Source organism: Papaver somniferum, chromosome 2 (genome assembly GCF_003573695.1).
Source record: "Papaver somniferum cultivar HN1 chromosome 2, ASM357369v1, whole genome shotgun sequence".
Classification (NCBI taxonomy): domain Eukaryota; kingdom Viridiplantae; phylum Streptophyta; class Magnoliopsida; order Ranunculales; family Papaveraceae; genus Papaver; species Papaver somniferum.
In genome coordinates, this window is record NC_039359.1 from 216,365,233 (window position 1) to 216,389,417 (window position 24,185).

General features: G+C 37.6%; 1 pseudogene; it reads right to left on the reverse strand.

Annotated features, from left to right (window-relative positions):
- Positions 1–1,403: 1,403 nt before the first annotated feature.
- Positions 1,404–23,925, reverse strand: LOC113354543 (annotated as a pseudogene).
- Between the last annotated feature and the right edge of the window lie 260 nt (positions 23,926–24,185).

A 24,185-nucleotide genomic window follows, 5' to 3' on the forward strand; every position in this document is an offset into this window, starting at 1 on the left:
GTTATACTGCACGGTTAGGAACTTTAGAGCCTCATTTGTGATCTTTTGAGCACCATTTGTCGTATATATGGACTTTAATACCTTACTTGGTTTTATGAATTGGATGTGCACAGACTTCAAGCTGAAGCAGGACAAGATTTCTTTATTTCATATTCATACGATGATCTTTACGAGAGCTTTGATGTAATCGGCTTGCAAGAGAATCTTTGGAGGGGAATATATATGCATACGGTAAATCCTCTCATTAGCTTTATTAGTTCTTCTGGTTTGTCAGATAAGGGACTTGAAATGAGCAATTGTAGCACTGCATACGGTCGAAACCATATATCAATCTACAATCAACTTTGCTGCTCACTGCTTACATTTCTAATAAAATTTAACAATTAGTATATTTGTTATCTTAGCTGCAGCATGACTAATTTTATTGGATCATAATTAGGCATGGAATTCACTCACATGCATATATTAGGCATGCAGAGTACGTAAGCGTCATTTGTGCATCTCAACTCAAGGCTTTTTAGTTTTTCTTTATTGAAGGTTCTCGGAAGCCCTCGGCTGTTCAACAAAGAGGAATTGTTCCCTTCTTCCAGGAGCTTGATGCAATCGAACTTGCACAAAATGGAAGAGTCTTGCATGTCGAAGAATTATAGGGTTTGCCAACTGAAAAACCCCAAAGCAGTATTGTAAAGTATGAGGTCTCCCATTCATCTCAATGCCATAAACATATATTTAGAGACAGGAACAGAAGAGTTAACAAAAGAAAAGATGTTTGGAAGAGAAAGTTATAAACGAGATTCTTGCAAGATGTCGGGGTAAGTATCTATAAAAGTATTTTACCGCTTCATAAATCTTCACTCATGGTTTTGTTTTTCAGTCTCTAGTTTTGCAATGAGGAAGCTGCAACTCATTGTAATTGAGAATTTCCCTTGGAATTACACTGTGAAGTGTATGAGTTTCTGCAACTTATTATTAGTTTCTTTTTCGATACATGCTTCTTTAAAAGATTGTGGTAACATTACTTTTAGGCTTCAGTTAAAGTTAAAGAATGTTTCTTAGGATCGTCTAGTTGTTTGATCTTCTAACGTTCTTGGAACTTTTATTCAAAAAAATACACTCGTTATATTATCTTTTGACAAATCAAGTTACGTTTTCTATGGGTGATTCCAATAAAGATGCATGCGACGAAACCCTCACATAAATTTTTCCGAGGTGCGTAAAGTAATTATAACCAGCGGTATCAGATTATATATATAATGTTGGATATATTCAATTCCATGAGGTCGTAGGGAAAAACGAGCAAGAACGAAAAAACATAATTGCGGCAGCAGAAGCCATAAGTTCTCATACTAGCTTGAAAAGATGGAAACACTCTATTTATTCTTTTAAGCTCCAAATTTGTTCTTCTACTTGAGGAAAGTCTTGACAATGTTTTCGACTTTTAGCGAAGTCAAGTCTTTGTAGGACTGTCCGCAACCAACAAACATCACTGTGCTCCCGATACACAATGTTGGGATATATGTTTTTAAAAACATTAATTAATTTCTAAATTTTTATTCTTTCATTTAAATGATTTTAAATGTGACCATTATTCTTTCCCTTAAGGAGTGAATATATTTTATTTTAATACCACAAATAGTTTTTTTTGAGTGAGTTAATTAAGCTAATTAACATCCTAATAATGTCTTTCATTTACTCACTTTTATCTCCTTGGCTTTTAAGGAAAAAAATCAGAATTGTTTTTATAAAAAGGATTAGGAGAATTTTAGAAGACTTTTCTAATGAGTGAGTTTTTTATTTGTTTCATGAGTTTAAAATCAAAATAAATGTCTTGTGAGAAAGAAAAACAAGCGTCTGATCATCCTTGGTTTTTCTAAAAAGTTCTGATCAAGAATGAAGTATAGAAGTTTCACATCCTCTCATCGTGCAAGAGTGATTGTGAAAGAGATACTGATCTCGGCTGTTTTATCTTGGGGACGACGCGCCATTGAAGAACTGATTGCACAATTTTGGGCAGAGCCGCGAAACGTCTTAAAGAAATCGACCTAGTCCGCGACTCAGCCTTAACAATTGTTTCGTGTTTGATTTTTATTTTTTTGTGCAGGCATAATTCAGCAATGATTCCAACAATTTTAAGACGTTTATTCTGCTATGGATATCAAAGGAAAACAATTGCTCAAACACGATAAGTATCATTGTTTAATTTGTTTTATAGAATTATATGAATGGTATAATTTTTTCTTTAACGATTTAGCATGATGCTTGGAATTAGGTTACTTGGTACCTAAAGTAAATTTACGACTGATGTTAAATTAATGGACTAGGAATTTCATGGTTAAATATTTTTCTTCATTAATATTTAAAAAAAAAATTGATGATAAACAAATGTTTTTAAGATGTTGTAGAGTTTTATTTTTATCTCCTACAAGAAAATGAATTGGGTCTAGAAATTTTTACTAGATATACTAGACATCATGAGGATAATCCAAGTTAAATTTCAGAATATTTGGATACCAAAAAGTATTTTTAAGATATTTTATAAAACCGCATAACTTTGATGAAATTTTTGACGGGCAAAAATTTATCCCTAATAGAATTCGTATGTCCCAATCTTTGTATAACTATTTTGAATTTGTGGAACATGAAACTTGTAGATCAGGATTTTATTTTCAAAATCCATTTTGAAATTTCCCATTTATATTTTTGGTTTGAGAAATGTGGTGATTTTAAAATCGTTATGTATGTCTATCCAAAATAGGGGATTTGACACTTGAGATTAAAGATTAGAGATATAAGAAATTACATTAAAAACTCATGTTTTGATTCTAATACTTCATAGTCTAGTTTTTGTAATGTAAAAGGAGATTATTGTTAGAAATCAAACTATTGCACCACAGGTGTTTGATAATATGCTTAGTAGAAAGTTATAACTACATTATAATGTTATGACTATATAACTTTGAATCTTTGTTTGAAATTTAAGAGACACTTGAAGTGATATGTTTCATTTGATTTTTAAGTAATTATGTGAGTGCATGCCTTACTTATTTTTTGGCTTCAAATACTCACATGTAAATGATTGCGGGAGATTAATCGATGTGAGGAGCAATGAGGTTGCTGATTTCTTTGTTGATGTGCAAAGAATGAAAAATGGTTTATAACCAATTGAGCTTTAAAAGAAATTGAGGTATGTTTGATGAACTATTTGTAGTAATTGTAGTGATCAAATAATGGCATTCTCAATTGAATAAATTGATTGTTTAATCTTAGAATAAATTTTAGGGAAACAAGATATTGAGAATTATTGTGTATGATAATAAACACTTGATCTCATAGAATAACAATAACTATATTATCTCATTACTCCGATTTCATGATCGAATCCACAACTGGTCTCATAAATGGTAATAGATAAATCTTAATTACTCCGATTCTATGGTCGAATCTACGATCCCATGGAATGGTAATGCTCACTTTATTATTCTGAATTCGTAGTCGAATCCTCAGCTGATCCTATGAATTAATAATAAACATCTTATTACTCATTTTTGTGAATTATTCTACACTGAATTCCACAATTAGTAATAAATAATCAACAACCGGGCGTCTGAGCTACCTCTAAGTAAGCCCCGATTCAAATGGTGAAGGTGTATTCAACGACGATACACTAACAGTCACCGCACGAACGAGTATTTCAAAATACAACGAAACGATGAACCTATGCAAAATAGGGAAGAAAATAATAAATAATTAAAAATATTGACCAGGGTGATGGGAGCACAGACACACGACCGACCGACCGTATCGTGATCAATCCCACGCCAGTTTTATATTTTTAATGCATTTTTATTATTTTCCATGATTTGATTAAAATTCTCTCATTCTATCAAATCTCCTTCATCTCGGGGAAACTCCTCGGTTTCATGGTATTTTCATAAATTCGTAAAAAATAATATAAAATTAAGGAAAGAAGTGTGAGGCGTGACCGTTGGCCAACCGACCATGCTTTGGTCCCAGCCGGCCCACACCTCACGGTTCCTCATTATTTTGTTATTATTATTATTATTTTTATTATTATTTCTCTAATTTCATGAAAAAACTCCTTGATTTCATGGTATTTTGCACAAATCATTATGAAAACTTGTGCGACCGGGCCACTAGCCGGCCGGCCATGCCCTAGCTGGTCCCACACGCCCCTTGTTTTATTATTTTATTTTATTTTTCCTTGAATTCATCGAATTCCTTGATTTCATGGTATTTCTCTGAAATTAGGAAAAATTCACTCAAATCATGAAAAATAATTAAAAAAATATAAAAAATTATGAAAACTCGTGGGACCGGGCACCTAGCCGGTCGGCCACGCCCCCACGGTCCCACACGCCCGTGTTTTAATTATTTTAATATTTTTTGCTTCCTTGAACTCATGAAAACTCCTTCAATTCATGGAAACTCCCTAAATTCATCAAATTTCTTAAAATTCATGAATTCTTCATAAAATCATCAAAAATATTATAAAATTAAGAAAATGGCACCACGGGACCGTGGTCACGACCGGCCGACCATGCCTAGGCTTCGGCGGTCCCACGCCTCCTTATTCCTTATTTTATAATTATTTTCCATCATCTCATGGTGTTTTCCTTAATTTCGTCGAAACCCTAATTTTGGCACATTTTCTCGAATGGATGCTCAATTGCACGCCAGTAAATATCAAAATTCTCAGGAATGAGACGCGGACGCCTTGAGGACACGAGCACGATATCCTTACCGACCAAGATTGGCTCTTTGGCTTACAGAAGCCGGTACCATCAAGTTTCACAGTTTTGACCTAATTTGCACAATTGCACGTATTAGGTCCAAGACCCTTCCAAACACTTTGGATTTTCATGAAGTGATCATCAGGCGGTCACGTGACTACCCAGGGCCGGTTTCATGACCCCATGGTTGGTCCCTCACTCCGTCATAATTAATTAGGTTTTCTCACTTAAGGCTCAGACAAGCATTTTCGAATAAATGATTAAACCAGCATTTAATCATTCTTTCACCAACAAATCTTCAACTCTTCAGGAGTTGGAAACTACATGGTTGATCCATGGTCCCATGTAGTCGCTCCCTCCTTCTTCCCATGGTTAAACTTCTGACGAACCATGAATTGATCATCAATTGATCAAATTAGGATTTCTGAATCCAAGGATCATCATTCTAGATTCCAACCTTAATAATTTTACGACGACCTCATGGTCATTAATTTTATTAATTATGCTCGATTCAACGACCAGTATTCTAATTAATATTTTTGGTACACTGCCAATAATCCATCAGATGAGCAACACATGCTCAGAAGATCAAATATTCAACAATTCATCACATAAGCAACACTTGCTCAGATGATAAATATTTTCTCAAACCAAGGAATATTGGTTCAACAATCAATATTCAACGATCCATCGAATGAGCAATACTTGCTCACTTCATCGTAAGAACTATACCTCTGTCTCATGACATGTTCAATTCATGAGTTTCAGAGCATCATATTCAACTCAACAACTATATGGACTCATCGTCCCATCAAACCACGAAGTAATCAATTGATTAACATACCACGAGACGTCAATCGTGTCACTTTGGGGGGATATCACTTAGGGTTGTGGTCTGGCGGTCTACGACACGTGTGTTCAAACACACGATGGAATGTGAGCAAGTCGTGCAATCAGTTGAAGGAATTCACGAGGTAGTGGGTGGAAAATCGACCAAGTCTCCACACGTTGAGCAACTGGTTTCAAACACGATCTCCACTTCCCCACTCCTTGATTCCATCAACTGTCACACTTCATGGGGTCATGGTGTCTAAAATTCCAGCAATATAAATAAGTCTCTGAATCATGATTGAGAGATGGGCATCAACAGTGTCATCAATCTCACGTCTCATCGACAACACGAGATAATCAACTCATCAATTGAGCAACTACTCTCAATTGAGCAATTTCAATCATTCAGAGCTTATCATATTCAGAATTCACACACCCACAATCTTTGATTACCATTGATTCCACACATTTCCCATCTTCCCTCCTACAAATCAGCCCATCCTCTCTTGTGACCGAATTTACTCTGGAACGGTCATTATCTTGATTTAGGCCGGAGTACTACAGATTGATCTCTCGAATCTAAAGCACCCCATTTGCAGCGGTGCATCTGTGTAAGGTTTAACATTTCGCTCGGTTCGAGGAGTCTCCTCCGTACGGTCGTCTCCTCAATTCCTCAAAAACCAGCAAATCATTTTTCCCCATCTACAGATTGGCGACCACAGTGGGAGATCATTCTCTCGGTTGCAATCTCACAATTTCACAAGATGGTTGATCTGAGGTCAGGTTTAGTTACGAATCCTAGCACAAACCGTGCTAGCACTAGCAACAACAACAATCATAATATCCCGGAGATAATTCCGACCTCCAACACTGATGGTGGTAACATTACTCCTCCTCACGTCGAAGGTCATCCACTGTCCAGACGATACCCTGAAAAAGTCAGAGGAGATCCACCACCTATTATTGCTGGTCTTATCAAAGCCGAGGAGACTCTTGCAAAGAATCAGACTGACATGGCTGCTACACAGAAGTAGTTGGGTAATTATCTCAAAACTCTTACTGACAGGATGTCATAGAAAACTTAAGAGAAGGGAAAAGAGAAGGAGAAATCCTCAGAGGACGATCCTGAAGTAATTCCAATCCATACAGTAGAAGACGGTGAAGTCCGCAAAACTGCTGTAGACAACTCATCAGCGAAGGGATCATCGAATTTCATCACTCGCGAGGATCTGGAGCACCTCTTGGAGAACCGTGGAAAAGATAAAACATCGCATGTCCATCGTCATCAACCTCCTTATCCTTCCGCTACGCAGAGGATTCCACTCCACAAAGGTTACGTTTATCCAACCTTCACCTTATATGATGGAACTAGCAATGCTCGGGAACATGTCCCTCGTTTTCTCGAAGCCCTGGGAGAACATGAACATAATCATGTCGTTCGTCTCAAGGAATTCTCAAAGTCTCTGAAAGGCAGAGCATACACTTGGTATAACAACATCGCACCAGGGACTATCAACAATTTGGGAGAAATGGTTAACGCATTCTACAGGAAATACTTCTTCGTGTCACAACAAGTCACCCTCTCCGACCTTGGAAGAATGTTTCAGAGGGTCAGTGAAAATCCAAATGATTATGTGAAAAGGTTTAGAGTCTAATCCCTGGATTTTCATGACCCAAACGTCACGGAGCAACAACTGGTGGACTTGTGCATCAATGGCATGCTCCCGGTCTACAGGGCCTTGCTGGAGAACCTTCGATTCCAGACTTTCTCAGAGCTTCACGAAACTGCGAAGAGGTCGGCAACCACGGCACCCACTCTTTTAGAAAGAGCAAAGTCTACAAAGACTGAGGATTCAAAAGACACTCGAGGAAGCAGGCGTTTGATCAACAAGCAGTACAACCTGCAACCTTCAACAAATGTTGTCGCTGAAGGGAGGAAACGAAAAGCAGAACCACAGCATAAGCAGACTTCTTCCACCCCTTTACACAATAAGGAGAATTCTAAAGTCCCTCCTCAGCATACGGAAGATCCAGAAGCACCTGATTTTCCCTGTTCAATGGAAGAATTTAATGAACTACTCGAGGCCTGGATCCAAGATGGTGCAATCAAATTTCCTTATGTCAAGAAGGAACCAACTGAAGAAGCCATGGAAAATCCTCGGTATTTCCGCTTCCATAGATACGTCAGCCATCCCACAAGTGATTGCAAAATTTTGAAGCGCATATTCAAAGAAAATGTTAAATCAGGAGAGATCAACCTGGGGACTGAGGGAGTACACAAAAAACCCCTCCCAGTCAGAACTTTTACCATCTCTGAACCTCCTGTCAAGGAAGCGGTCCAATCTCTGATCGAACATGTCTGCGAGTTATTGTATCTTTCGAAAGCTCAAAGGAAAGACATGTTTGTTGCACTGAACCACATCGTGTTCGGAAAACGTCTGCTGATCCAAGAGACCACCACCGAACCTTCATCCACCGACAAAGAAATGTATGACTGGGGACTGCTCACCACAGTGCACATTAAAGGAAATGAGTTCAAGAGGGCGTTCGTCGATGTTGGTACCGCTGTCAACTTCATCCTTTTGAAAACTCCCAGAGCTGCTGGTATTACTCGACAGGAAGCCACCCACGCTCCCATAGCAATCAGGGACCATGAAGGAATCTCCAGAGACGCATACGGCTTCATCACTCTCAAAGTTACGGAAAGATTGATCTGCACTGAGGCCAAGTTTTTCATAATCCGGGAAGACCCTGGATACGACATGGTCCTTGGAAGAACTTGGATTCATGCTGGAAGGATAACAATGCCTTCAACACATCCTGTCATCGACAAGGATTCCGAGTCGGAAGACGAAGCAGAGGACGCACCACCGTTTGAGCATCTGGAAGAATTAAAAACTATGATGGGACTTACGCAGGAACTTGGAGAAAATCCGCACACCTTTGTCAGAAGGTTTCGTGCTCAGGCAAGTCTAATTCCTCCTCATGCTCCAATATTACCAATGTTCAGATACGCTACTATGGTCCAGGGGCTTCTCCCCATTAACAATTTAGCAGTCATCAAAAGCTACGAGTGGGTAACTTCACCTCAGCAATATTACATCCAATGGTTGGGTTCAGAACTTCTTCAAATCGGTCACTCCATCGAGAGGTTTATTGTTGAAGACCTGGCTAAGAATGATCAACACTATGCTGGATACTCTCTTCCGCGCGAGTGTCCATATGTTCCAAAATCGTGGAATTATGTAAAACAGGGAATTCCGAATCAGCGGAAGATATTCAAGGCACGATCGACCAAGACTAACAAGTATCATAAAGGGGACCTGGTTCTCAAAGCAGTTCAGCGCGGTCTTCATTCTACAAGGAACTCCAATTGGGAAGGACCATTCATGGTCGCTAAGTCCGTGGGCGAAGGATACTACAAATTGATCAACACAGATGGCAGAACCCTTCCAGTAATTCACAAAAATTGTCTCAAGGAGTTTATCTGAAATTATTGGACATTTGAGGTATTGAGCGTTCAAAGCATTCATGGCGTTTGGATTTAACATTTAGGATTTTCTTTCATTTGTATTTCAATTCCTCCAAAACGTTTGCAATACTTGCAATTAGTATTTGAATTCAGCAATTTATCAAAATTCAGTTCATATTTCGTAAAACAAAATCTCTATCAAATCTACAAGAAAATCCTTAACCATCAGTCAATCCAAAACCATCTAAATATTAAAACCCAAGTATAAACCTCACATCTCTCAGAAGTTCAGAAGTTCAAGAGATAATCAAAGGAAATCAGCAAGAAAAGGCTTTCTCTCATCAGCATCCTTCAAGATTTGCAAAGCCTCCCTCTCCTTGTTCAACTCCTCGGTCAGCTTGGAAATCTTTTCCTCCTTCTCCTTCACAGCATCATTGGGAAAGGGTATGTTCTTCTCACATGAATCCTTGATAACGTTTATTTGCTTGCGAAGCCATTTCATGTTGAGGCCAAGTCTCTCTGAATTCTCCAAGTTAAACTCCCAATCAAAGAGTATATCTTGATTCAAAGTATTCCTAGGTCTAGCAAGCATATCACTCACGACACGCAAGATAACGCCTACTTGCATGGTTAAAGCATAAGCACTCCCAGGATTCCTGTCAACGATCATGTGGCCAAACTTCTTCCATATTGTCTCGTACAAGCATGCATATCCAATGGGAACGTTGAATCCACCGATCAGTTCATGATATGGAGGATCGAAAGCAACTCCTGCAGTTGGATATTCATACACTATTATACAGTTCTCAGTCACGGGAGCGGCTTCCACAACCAAAGCAATAATTCCTTCGGTATTCTCCGTTGCTGTCTCGGTTTCTTCTATCAATGAGGCAACAACCATCTGGGTTTCCGTAACATCAGTAGCGACCTTCTCATGACCTTGAAGTGCAGGGATGGTTTTCTCTTCATCAATAACTCCATAATGGTTAGAGTTATCATCGTTGGCTCTAGTATCCTCAACTTCGGTATTTAGCACCTAATACGAAGATTACATGAGGTTAGAGTCACGAATCCAAAGGAGATTATGAAACACATTATACCAGAAAGGCAACATCATCAAGGTTCATCATAATACATTCAAGGCACGATCAAATAACATAAAAGTCATGAAAACACGTTTTACGATGAGTCCGTCTGAAGAAACTGAACTCTGCTCTGTACTAAGATACGAACTGGGATCAATCTATAAGGAATATTAGGATGGGACATATATCATTCTCTTCGTATGGATGTCCTATACGACATGTTTTGCATGACAATCCGATGAACGAGCAAGTAGATGTGGCCAAAATATCAAGTGATGTGCAATCTGAAAAAGTCCTGGAAGTTTACTATTTCGCCTTTTTCTGGCTCTGAACCTGCTCAAAACTTAAAAAGATTCTTTGCTAAAGCTTTGAAATTTTCCGGGCTTGAATTTGCACATGCAGATCATCAAAATACGATTCCGGACGAAGATTCTACGGCATTTCTACTAAAAAGCTGGGTTCCGAATTTTCTGACGACGAAATTTGACTAAGTTTTCATATACACACATGGATTCACATTCATTCATTCAAAAATCAGCACTTTTATACTTCTATGAAGAAGGTACAGGGTATATGCTTACTTGAGAGGTATCCAAAGCGTTCAAGGAGTTGGGATTGTCCGTGTCAACGATGGGAGGATCATTACTTTCATTCGGCTCCAAATACTTGGCATCGCCTGTGTCTCTATTCTCAAGAGACGGTCGAGTAGCAGCACTCTCCATTTCCATAACGACATCCTCCTGGACATATTCTCAAACAATTAGCGTTTCATCAATAAAGCATCATAATCGAACATGTGAAGAGATACTTACAGCTTCTTCTTCATCGCTCAAGTCAGGAATTTCTTGCTCAGAGGCGGAGAACCGAAGACCATCAATACTTTATGGAGCAAAATTCTGCAACGGAATAACAATATCGGTTTCAAGATCCTAATAATATGGGCGAGAAAGAGTCACAACGAGGAAAATATTGGAAACTCACCAAAGCACCAACTGGGGACTTTACGGTATTAGGTAACAACTTATAACCTTTATGCCTGCCTTCTCCGCCATGAATAACAGCCTCAGTCTCTGAGAAATCTACACCGATTCGAGGTCGTATGTTACGACCGTCCTGTGGTAAAATTCAGTAATATAATCAGAATTCAGTTCTCATAGTTTCATGAAGATTATATGAAGAAACATACCTGAGAGCATCCTGGAGAAGACTTTCGTTTATCACTAGAAAGATACTTCAATCTTGGTCGACTGGAAATCATCGCAGCCGAAGGAAGATCCTTGAATGGAGGTCTGGGAAATCTTAAAAATCCACGCAAACTCCCAAGTTGTTGACCTGGGGTTACATATGCGAATCTATCGGAACCAGGAAACCAGTAGCTACTCCCTTCCATGTGAGTATGATCCAAATGAGTCCTAAGTTGCTCAACTGATGGCTTCCTTCTCCGTATGGTTGGAACACACTGATCCATACCCATTTGTCGAGCTGCTCTATCAATATTATACTCCTCTACTGAAAGATCTCCAAACGTGGCTGATAGCAAATGACCAGGGGTGCAACTCAACATGAAAGATCTTTCGCCATCACTCAGATGCGCACTAGACGTCAGACTCGTGCTTTCTATAGTATTTAAAGTCATCGTCCGAGAAACATAATCCGGGACTGACACCCACGGACGAAAATTGAACTCAGATTCTTCGTCTAACACATCAATGAAGTGTATTTTTGAACGAGGCTGCTTTGTAGACCAACGCATGATCCTAGCATTATCTTTCTCAGGGAAAGTATGGCGCGCATCAGTATTCGGTCCTTGCAGAACATTACGTGGAATAGGTGCATAATTCTTAAAGTGCTCCCACATTAAAGCTTGAAGAAACATCGTGTTGGCATAACACTCAATCTTCATAGATCCGTTCGACACACTGGAGTCCAGGTTGTAATACAAGGAGCCTAAGAATAAACTACCTATCGGAAGTTGCTCACCTTGAGCCATCTTAATAGCAAAGGGAATCACAATAGGCTTCAACAAGTTTCCACTGTCTTCAAAAACGTCTCTGGACAACCATAAACATAAGAAAGCAGCAATGGGTAACATACCGTCGATGGGTTTATCAGAAACCTCGTCTTTGGGCCACCAGTGTGTCAACCAGGAAGCATAGCTTCCTTTACTACCAGCCTTATTCGCTTTCTCCATTGCAGCTGTCAAGACATGAGAAACGGCGGTCTCCTCATCTGAAAGATCCCCAAGAAGATTGCCCGTGATTGGGAGATGCATCAGAGCTGCCACGTCTTCCAAGGTAATGGTAAACTCTCCCCATATACATATGAAAGTGTGAGTGGGAATGCATCAGCGAGCAAACAGAGACACAATACCACTTGCGTCATGATAAATGAACAAATATCCAGAAGCTTGAATAGCTCTCGTCACCTGCGCCTGGTCGAGCATAGTCCTCACATGAGGAAAACCCAACATATGCCTCTCCCAGCCGGCAAATTTCTCCAAAGGTCATCGAGAAAGCTTAAACTCTATGATTGATGAGGTGAAGATCCCTCTTTTAAGACAAAATCGAATCACTGTCTTAGGAGTCACCAATTTCTTCCGAGTAACAGTTTTGGGATTTATCAAAAGACGATACACTGGGGATTTCAAATGTTTCTCAGCTCCTGGAATATCTTTTTCAAAGAATGCATCATCTACGTTCGGGACATTCTTAATCCCAGGGATTTCATCTTCGTATCCCCCAAAGGAAGTTTCATCCATGCATGTCTCATCTCTAGAGATGCCACGATCAACGCACATCTCTTCCCTCGAGGCGTTGTCAGCTTGGGAATTGGTCATCTTTGCTGAGTAGCTGAAAAGGTTCACACTACATTCTACTTCAGTATGTTGTCCAGATATAAATCAAGGAAATACAAGCAAAAATGGTAACTCTTAACTCTTACCTTTTATACTTCCACTAACAACAGTGATAGTAATGCTAGAGTTAACACCTCAAAATCGTTCGTCTCTTCGAAAACTGCAAAAACAAACGAAACTTTATTTAATTTCCGAAACTGATTTTTCATGAAATCACGGACACAATTTTCATAATGTGAACATTCACACAACTGACTTATGAAGTTTATAATAATAAAATATTTCATCATAAATATATTTTCTATCTTCGAAGGTTCCTCAAAACACACGCTTTGATTTTTCGAAAAAAACAGCAATTAATGCAACTCGCATACATAAATTCTCAAGGATTTTATCTAATGAAAACAAATTCATGCAAATAAAATATACCATCATATTTTACACAATATATGTCACGGCTGCATATAAAAAAAAACTATTTTTCCTTCGTATCGTCGTTATTTGTCTTTAAAACGAAGGTTTATTTCAAAATACTTTGAAAGCTCACATCTCATACATATGATAAATTTTTGTATTTACATGAAATCTCATAAGAAAAATTTTATCACTGGACACAAGTTCATCATATGAATTTTCCTTCGAGTCGTCGTAATTTGTCTTTAAAACGAAGGATTATTTCGATTTCGTGAAAATTTACTCCTTTTATGATAAAACCGTGGTACACATGAAAGCACATACACTAAGTTTTATCACTGGACCTAAGTTCATATATTAAAAAAAAATCTCTCCTAAATCAGGGATTATAGTTAGTTTTCAAAACTAACGATCGAACGAACATATGTTTTCAAAAACGAGGGTTTTTCATAAAACTCACACAAATATAAACAAACATGTATATGGTTTCATCATTAACATGAACAAATCATGAAGGTCACAACACAATACATAAAAAAAAAAAAAAAAAAAAAAAAAGCGCACGCACCTGGTCGCCCGGAAGTTGGCCGGCGGCAACGGCGACTGGCGGCGGCAATCAGTTGGCGGCGCAACTTCAAGCTTCTCCTACTGGCGTGAAGGAGGAGAGGCGATGGAGAGCTGGAGGTGGAAAAATTAAAAAAAAAAGGGATTAATTCCTTTTATACAATTTTCTTTTTAATTTCCAAAACCTAATTTTCCAAGGATTTCCTTATTGGGCCCGGCCCGCGAATCCTAACCGACCACGGACTCGTCGTCCAAAAACCAGCGGTTCAACACCAATTTATGCTCATCAAACGACGCTCTAATCATGACATTGGATCCTTCATCAAGTCGTGGTTTGCTCATGCTCTTTAAACCCGGTAAGGTCTCAACTTACGACTAAGTTCAATTACTGGTATTATTATTTATGGACGGAAAATCACCATTTAATGCTGACTGAGGAACATAGCTTTCCTCAGTAAGCAGGGGACTTAATGTAAATGGTGGATTTTCGACAATGGATAAAATCGTAAACTCATAATTATACGAAGCTCTGATCCAACAATCAGACGTGAGTATTGAGACACGGGTCTCTCATCGAATTCTCAACGGAGAGTACTTTCTCTCAGAGTACATGTAGATATGTAGTCTCACAACTGGACAACGGCATATCTCATGAATACTGAACATTTTCAGTGATTATTTCTATATAGTATCACGAGATGGACGGCTCCTAGACATCTTGCTCTGCTAGTATAGAGCGATAACGTCTTCAGGAACAAACAACGAGTTTACCCTGACTATATAAAGGATATGACTTACCGACAAGCTCATATCGGGATAATTAATGCTCCTAGACAGCTTGCTCTGCTAGTATAGATCCACAAAGTTAATTATTCCTAATTAAGATTAATTCTGCCGTGACATTCACTACTGAATTCCCAGAATAATCTATTATTGCTCCTATTCCATGGTCGAATCCACGACTGGTCCCATGGAATGGCAATAACAATTGATCCTATTCCATGGTCGAATCCACGACTGGTCCCATGGAATGGCAATGAACAATTGTTCTGATTCTGTGATCGAATCCACAGCTTGATCTCATAGAATAGCAATAACTATATTATCTCATTACTCCGATTTCATGATCGAATCCACAACTGGTCTCATAAATGGTAATAGATAAATCTTAATTACTCCGATTCTATGGTCGAATCTACGATCCCATGGAATGGTAATGCTCACTTTATTATTCTGAATTCGTAGTCGAATCCTCAGCTGATCCTATGAATTAATAATAAACATTTTATTACTCATTTTTGTGAATTATTCTCCACTGAATTCCACAATTAGTAATAAATAATCAACAACCGGGCGTCCGAGCTACCACTAAGTAATCCCCGATTCAAATGGTGAAGGTGTACTCAACGACGACACACTAACAGTCACCGCACGAACGAGTATTTCAAAATACAACGAAACGATGAACCTATGCAAAATAGGGAAGAAAATAATAAATAATTAAAAATATTGACCAGGGTGCTGGGAGAACGGACACACGACCGACCGACCGTGTCGTGGTCAATACCACGCCAGTTTTATATTTTTAATGCATTTTTATTATTTTCCATGATTTGATGAAAATTCTCTCATTTTATCAAATCTCCTTCGTCTCGGGGAAACTCCTCGGTTTCATGGTATTTTCATAAATTCGTAAAAAATAATATAAAATTAAGGAAAGAAGTGTGGGGCGTTACCGTTGGCCAACTAGCCATGCCTTGGTCCCAGCCGGCCCCACACCTCACGGTTCCTCATTATTTTATTATTATTATTATTATTTCTCTAATTTCATGAAAAAACTCCTTGATTTCATGGTATTTTGCACAAATCATCAAATAATAAATAAAATTATGAAAACTTGTGGGACCGGGCCACTAGCCGGCCGGCCATGCCCTAGCCGGTCCCACACGCCCCTTGTTTTATTATTTTATTTTATTTTTCCTTGAATTCATCAAATTCCTTGATTTCATGGTATTTCTTTCAAATTAGGAAAAATTCCCTCAAATGATAAAAAATTCTTAAAAAAATATAAAAAATTATGAAAACTCGTGGGACCGGGCCCCTAGCCGGCCGGCCACGCCCCCACGGTCCCACACGCCCATGTTTTTATTATTTTAATATTTTTTGCTTCCTTGAACTCATGAAAACTCCTTCAATTCATGGGAACTCCCTAAATTCATCAAATTTCTTAAAATTCATGAATTCTTCATAAAATCATAAAAAATATTATAAAATTAAGGAAAATGGCACCGCGGGACCGTGGTCACGACCGGCCAACCATGCCTTGTCCTCGGCGGTCCCACGCCTCCTTATTCCTTATTTTATAATTATTTTCCATCATCTCATGGTGTTTTCCTCAGTTTCGTCGAAACCCTAATTTGGGCATATTTTCTCGAATGGATGCTCAATTGCACGCCAGAAAATATCAAAATTCTCAGGACTGAAACACGGACACCTTGGGGACACGAGCATGCTATCTTGACCGACCAAGATTGGGTCTTTGGATTACAGAATCCGGTCCCATTAAGTTTCACAGTTTTGACCTAATTTGCACAACTGCACGTATTAGGTCCAAGACCCTTCCAAACACTTTGGATTTTCATGAAGTGATCATCAGGCGATCACGTGACTACCCAGGGACGGTTTCATGACCCCATGGTCAGTGCATCACTCCGTCATAATTAATTAGGTTTTCTCACCTAAGGCTCAGACGAGCATTTTAGAATAAATGATTAAACCAACATTTAATCATTCTTTCACCAACAAATCGTCAACTCTTCAGGAGTTCTTTGTATATGCTCACGTGAGCATATGGACACTACATGGTTGATCCACAGTCCCATGTAGTCGCTCCCTCCTTCGTCCCATGGTTAAACTTCTGACGAACCATGAGTTGATCATCAATTGATCAAATTAGGGTTTCTGAATCCAAGGATCATCATTCCATATTCCAACCTTAATAATTTTACGACGACCTCATGGTCATTAATTTTATTAATTATGCTCGGTTCAACGACCAGTATTCTAATTAATATTTTTGGTACACTGCCAATAATCCATCAGATGAGCAACACATGCTCAGACGATCAAATATTCAACAATTCATCACATGAGCAACACTTGCTCAGATGATAAATATTTTCTCAAACCAAGGAATATTGGTTCAACAATCAATATTCAACGATCCATCGAATGAGAAATACTTGCTCACTTCATCGTAAGAACTATACTTCTGTCTCATGACATGTTCAATTCATGAGTTTCATAGCATCATATTCAACTCAGCAACTATATGGACTCATCGTCCCATCAAACCATGAAGTCATCAATTGATTAACATACCACGAGACGTCAATCGTGTCACTTTGGGGGAATATCACTTAGGGTTTTGATCTGGCGGTCTACGACATGTGTGTTCAAACACACGATGGAATGTGAGCAAGTCGTGCAATCAGTTGAAGGAATTCACGAGGTAGTGGGTGGAAAATCGACCAAGTCTCCACACGTTGAGAAACTGGTTTCAAACACGATCTCCACTTCCCCACTCCTTGATTCCATCCACTGTCACACTTCATGGGGTCATGGTGTCTAAAATTCCATCAATATAAATAAGTCTCTGAATCATGATTGAGAGATGGGCATCAACAGTGTCATCAATCCCATGTCTCATCGATAACACGAGATCATCAACTCATCAATTGAGCAACTACTCTCAATTGAGCAATTTCAATCACTCAGAGCTTATCATATTCAGAATTCACACACCCACAATCTTTGATTACCATTGATTCCACACATTTCCAAGATTCCCTCCTACAGATCAGCCCATCCTCTCTTGTGACCGAATTTACTCTGGAACGGTCATTGTCTTGATTTAGGCCGGAGTACTACAGATTGATCTCTCCAATCTAAAGCACCCCCTTTGCAGCGGTGCATCTGTGTGAGGTTTAACATTTCGCTCGGTTCGAGGAGTCTCCTCCGTACGGTCGTCTCCTCAATTCCTTAAAAACCAGCAAATCGTTTTCCCCATCTACAGATGTTCATTCTTCCGAAATGAGAAAGAATTCTGGTTGAGATTAGAAATTTTTTGAATTTGATCATAGCACTACCACAAATGATATGTTATGGATAAAATGTTTGAGCATAATATTGCAATTTTATCATAACATAAATTGAATTTTCAATATTTGAAATATTAGATTTTGTCACGCTTTTTAAGAAATCAATGAGTTAGTGATGAATATGAGCATGTTGTATTTTCTTATAAACTTGGTGAATTTTTTGAGTAACATGTATGTAATCTTACCTAACTCATAAAAGCATGTACACTTTGAAATCTTACGCAACTTGCAATGTTTTTTAATGAAATAAAATATTTGAGAATTTTATAAATACTGCTTGATGCTTCTAGTAGCTTGTATTAAATATGATCATTTGAGTCGTGAGTTAGGCGATATTGACTTTACAAAAATTGTTTGGATTTTTATTCTCTATATTGTGTAACGTTTTGGGTTTTGATCATTGGCTCATTAGTTTTTCACAATTTTTGGAGTCTTTGGATATTGTTTTGAAATTCTTGTTTGAGTCAAAAATAGTGGGGGTTCCATACCCTATGTTTTACAAACTTTGATTTAAATTAGAGGAACTAGAAAAATGAAGGTGACGAGTAATTCACTAAGAGTGAAACTAGAAAAGCATGTAGTATTGTGAGACTAAATTTTAGTCATGAATATTTTGTTGCTTATAATATGAAAGATAACTTCTTATAAAGAGTAACTTTGTTCTTCAAACTATTAAATCTTTGGCAAAAAGTTTTTATGATCCTATTGTTTTTAGACAAGCAAACAGAAAATCGTTGACTCTTGCATTGATGTGACTAAATAACTTACATGCTTGTTTTATCATGTTTTTTGTACGATGTATGATCTGTTATAGTCATAGTAGAAATATGCAAATTAAAGATGAGAATCTATGTAAACCAAGAATAGAAAGCTGTGTAGTTTCTACAATAAAAAAAAAGCATATAAGTTATCATTTATATTCTAAAAAACAACTTTAAAACAATTTATAAAATAAAAATTGTTTTCTTGATTCATTTGAATGATTTCAGAATTGATGAAAGTGAAATGCACAATACTCTTTGTTTTGTATGCATAGGTGATTTGTTGAATTTTTATTCTAACTTATGAGATGAAAATGAAATTGAGAACATGCTTAATTTACTATTTGGCATGAAAGACTTGAACGAAGCTGGTGTATATTTTTGAAATGATTTTTATTTCTTTCTTTGGATCAATTTTCATTTCAATGAAAATAGAATTTTTAAAAGAGACATAAATATATATAGTCTGACTGTAACAAGTTTTCACTCATTTGGTTTAGTGTTAATGCTTTTGAGATTGTGTGTGATTGCACTAGACATGAGTATGGTAGCTAAGTATGCTTCTTTGCTATGTTCTTGACTATATATATATATATATATATATAAGTATTTTTTAGTGGGGGTGTAATATATTGCTTCCATAGTGGGGTTTTATATTCATATTTACCAATGCTAGTATGAAAAATTGGTAAAATATTGAGAAGGTTATGCGGTGTTTCAAACACATCTTATCCTAGAAATACACTATCTAAATGGTTACCGCAATCCTTTAAGGATACTGCGAAGCTGATTGGACATCCTTTCAGTTGAATCCTCTAAGGGATGGAGTGATTCGATCCTCTATAGTGGAAAGAGGAACGGATATATTAATCCAATGTGATAATACCGCGGCTATTGCAAGAATTGAGAATGTAATGACAACTACAAGAGTGATGTTATGAGAATGGATTATATAGTGTCTGGAAAGAGCTTTCATTAGTCCTTTGACGAAAGGATTGATAAGAAGATGCGAATACATCTTAGGGATGAGGTTGATGCCCATTGAGATTGAGTCATCTATGATGGATACCCTACCTAGAAATAGGTTCAAAGTGTGGCCGCTTTCTATGAGAATATGGGCAGTTCATCCCACATCATGATATCCTAAAGCGAGTAAAAGGTTGAGTTTAATTTTAATTTTAAAATTTTAAACTCTTAACGATGTTTATATATCTATTTAAAGTGGGGTAATTTCAGGAGTATTCTTGATAAACTCACCTATGTGAATGTGAAAGTGTGGCCGCTTTCTATGAGAATATGGGCAGTTCTCAAGATCATTCATTAAACTGGGATACAAGCACATGGCCATAATGTGCTGGCTTTAGACTTTACACTAGTGTAGTCGTGTGTGTTAAGTAATCTTTAATCTCCTAGAGTTCAAGACTTATGTTCACTCTATGGTCAGATTATAAGAGAGCCTATTAACACTACGTAAAGGTTCAAGTCGCGAGACACCTTTGCTTATGCACAACTCTGTATGTTCTTGCTCAATGTTTCGAAAAAATACAAGTGGGGGATTGTTGAGATATATGTTTTTAAAAACATTAATTAATTTCCAAATTTTTATTCTCTCATTTAAATGACTTTAAATATGACCATTATTCTTTCCCTTAAAGAGTGAATTTATTTTGTTTTAATACGAAAAACATTTTTATTGAGTGAGTTAATTAAGCTAATTAACATCCTAATAATGCCTTTCATTTACTCACATTTATCTCCTTGGCTTTTAAGCAGAAAAGTCACAATTTTTTTTTTATAAAAAGGATTAGGAGAATTTTAGAAGACTTTTCTAATGAGTGAGTTTTCTAATTTGTTTCATGAGTTTAAAATCAAAGCGTGTGATCATCCTTAATTTTTCTAAAGAGTTCAGAGCAAGAATGAAGTGTAGAAGTTTCACATCCTCTCATCGTGCAAGAGTGATTGTGAAAGAGATACTGATCTCGACTGTTTTATCCTGAGGACGACGCGCCATTGAAAAACTGCTTGCACAATTTTGGGCAGAGCCGCGAAACGTCTTAAATAAAGCGATCTAATCCGCGACTCAGCCATAACAATTGTTTCGTGTTTGATTTTTATTTGTTGTGCAGGCATAATTCAGCAATGATTCCAACACATACACCATCGAAAGTGCAGCTCCAACCTAAATTCATCATGAATAGAATCATCAGAGAAAAGATAAACTAAATCCAAAACCCCGGTATGACTTAGTTATACTGAATATTGTGATCTCATTTTACCTTATCATCAATACAATCGAACTTTGAGAGCACAATCCCATCAATCACACTGGAACTAGGTGAGTTTGAGAGATCTGCCAATTTCTGCAAAAAAAAAAAATATGAAAATATTAAGGCGGGATTTCTGAATCACTGGTTCATTAATTTACTAGGAAGGATTATAAAAAAAAAACAGAATAAATCAATAACCTATATTTCAGCATCAACCAACCTGATTGAACTTTGAAGTTGATCTACAGCATCGTTCCCAACAGTGCTTCTCCAACAAATAGAACTAGGTCCGGACTGTTGAGGGATACAAGCTTCGAGAGGGCCCTCATCAATGGCTCGTTATCCTGGATATAACAAAAAAAGTATATTTCTTTAACTTGACCACAAAGAAGTCGATACAATCAGCCTAAAATTCTTCATAAAGATCACAATGACTAGTGAACTGCGGAATATACACTTTATCATACACATTTGTCGACAGGGTTCAAAACCCCATTTCAACATTATCTCTAAGAAGCGACGAAATAGTAGTTCTGAACTAAAAACTAACAAAAACTAACATGTATACAATGAAAGCTAATAGTTTACCTGCATACGTCCAGCTGTATCAACAAGCACCACATCAGAACCGTTTCTCCTTGCTTCTTAGATTGCTTGCTTTGCCACAATAGCAGGATCTTTTTCGTAGCCTTTCTCAAATATAGGAATCTGAATAAGAAAGAAAGAACACATCAGAATTTGCAACTAAGTCATCAAAAACCCATTGTTAATCACGAAATGTTCAAAACCAAAAGACTCGGGCAGTTTCACTACATATATACCTGGAGCTTACGAGCATGAGTTCGAAGCTGTTCAACTGCTCCAGACCTGAATGTATCGCAAGCAGCCATCATAACCCTGATACTTTTCTTTTGAAGCCAGTATGCTATCTGCAATATGATAAGCGAGGACTATTAAATTGGGAATCCTTTAGCCAAATACTGTCTAGAAAGTTATGGAAAAATTATCTCTTGTACGAGTGCACTTCTTCTATATTTACACCATTTACGGTACGAAAGCTTGCAGAACCTTAGCAAGATTGGTAGACTTCCCGACTCCATTTACACCAACAAAAGTGATCACATACGGCCTCCCTTGCTCCTTGGCAGCATATACATCCCTTAATACATCGATAGAACGCTTGGGAGTTAAAATGCGAACAAGTGCCACTTCCATTGCTGCCTGCAGACACCATTTATTTAAGTTATGAGGCTGTTTATTTATGTTATGAGCCTGTTACATGTAAAATATGAAGAAACGAGCAAGTAGTCCATGATTCAGAATATTTATGCAGGAAAAGAAAAGATCACACATACCTGAGCTGTTGATGATACTGTAGTGAATGAAGCCTGCTTTTTTCCTACAAGACTAGCCGCAATGGATTCACAAATCTTCTCAGCTATTTCTTCCGCCTGACAAAGAAAATAAGTGACATAAGTAGGTTTCATAACCATGTGAAAGCAACAGAATTGGAAAGACAAACATACCACATTCCTGGTCAGGAGCCTATCTTTGAGAGCTTTAAGAGCTGGTTCCAGGTCTGACTTCTCTAGATTTGCTTTTCCTGCAATACTGAAGATACACAATCGCAAGATGCTTTAATTAGTAAGAATGATATATATAAAATAATGCTTGGAGAGAATATTAAAACCTCGTTAATCGAGGGAAACCACGTGATAAAAAGTGGACTGAGTTTAACTGAGCAAGAAGACAGCGTGAAAGAGATTAAAGTAACATGTAAATAGATCTATAAAGAACATAAGAAAAACAAAATACAGTCGAGAAAGCATAGAAATTGACCTCTGGAAAATTGACGAAAACCATCCTTTGTTTTCTTCATTGAGCTTGGGGTCACTACTAACAACATCCTCTTTTTCCATCAAACTTTCACCGTGATTCACTGGCACAACTATGTTCTCAATCTCTGTCTCATCAACAGAAACTGAACAATCCAGCTCTGTTGGTTTATTCTTTGTTGCCATTTTCTTTGGTTCCGCCTTTGGAGGAACCTTTGGTACATCACTTTTTGGTTTATTTTTTGCACCTTTTGGTCTGCACTTAGACAACAGTTTATCTACATCAATAGCCCCAGTATATTTATTCTCTTTACTATTATTATTAACAACATCAGTTTTTTGAACCCCTTTTTGATCATGACCATTAGGGTTTCCATTTTCTTTACGTTCTTTGGCAGAATCACTATCCTCCCCATCATCTTTGCTAGAGCCATTCCCATTCTGCTTTCCATTCTTACCACCTGACCTCCTCCCAGTTGCAGCCTTCCCTTGTTTCTTACCCAAAGGTACCGGGGAAGCCCTCTCAACCTGCTTTGATATCTTCAATAACTCAGCCCTATCTTCAACCTCTTTCCTCAATTGAGAAAAAACATTATCAAAATCATTATAATTTGTCTTCTCAGGATCATAAATCTTGGAAAACTTTTCCTTCACCATAGCAAGAAGATCATCAACATAAAGAAGATGAAGAATCTTCTGATACACAGCAACAAAAATCAATCCAAGATCATTGTTGAATGTCCACTTCAATGTGTAAGAAGCACCAGGAGCTTCGTAATTATACGAAGACTCAGAAGACCTTTCTTCTAAAAAACACGATGTAATCAATGCATTGATAGGAGATACTTTAAGATCAACTCCAAATTCTTTGCATATCCATAGTATCAATCCTCCTCTAGGCTCTAGTGAAAATCAGTAGTTGTTCTAACATCTTCTCCGTTTATCCAAAACCTAAACTAAAACCAATCAATATAATAACAATGTTAGATGTACAATATATATTATAACATCGAAACAAAAACCTAAATCGAATTGAATTAGGGAAGTTATAATTCCTTAAATACGTGTATATATACTAAATAAAGAGGTACGTACGTAGGCACTCACTGGCTGGATCGGCCTGTACTTAACGATCTGAGTAGGTTCGCTTTTTGGGTCGGACGATCCGGTCAGCCTTGTCTCCCCTAAAGT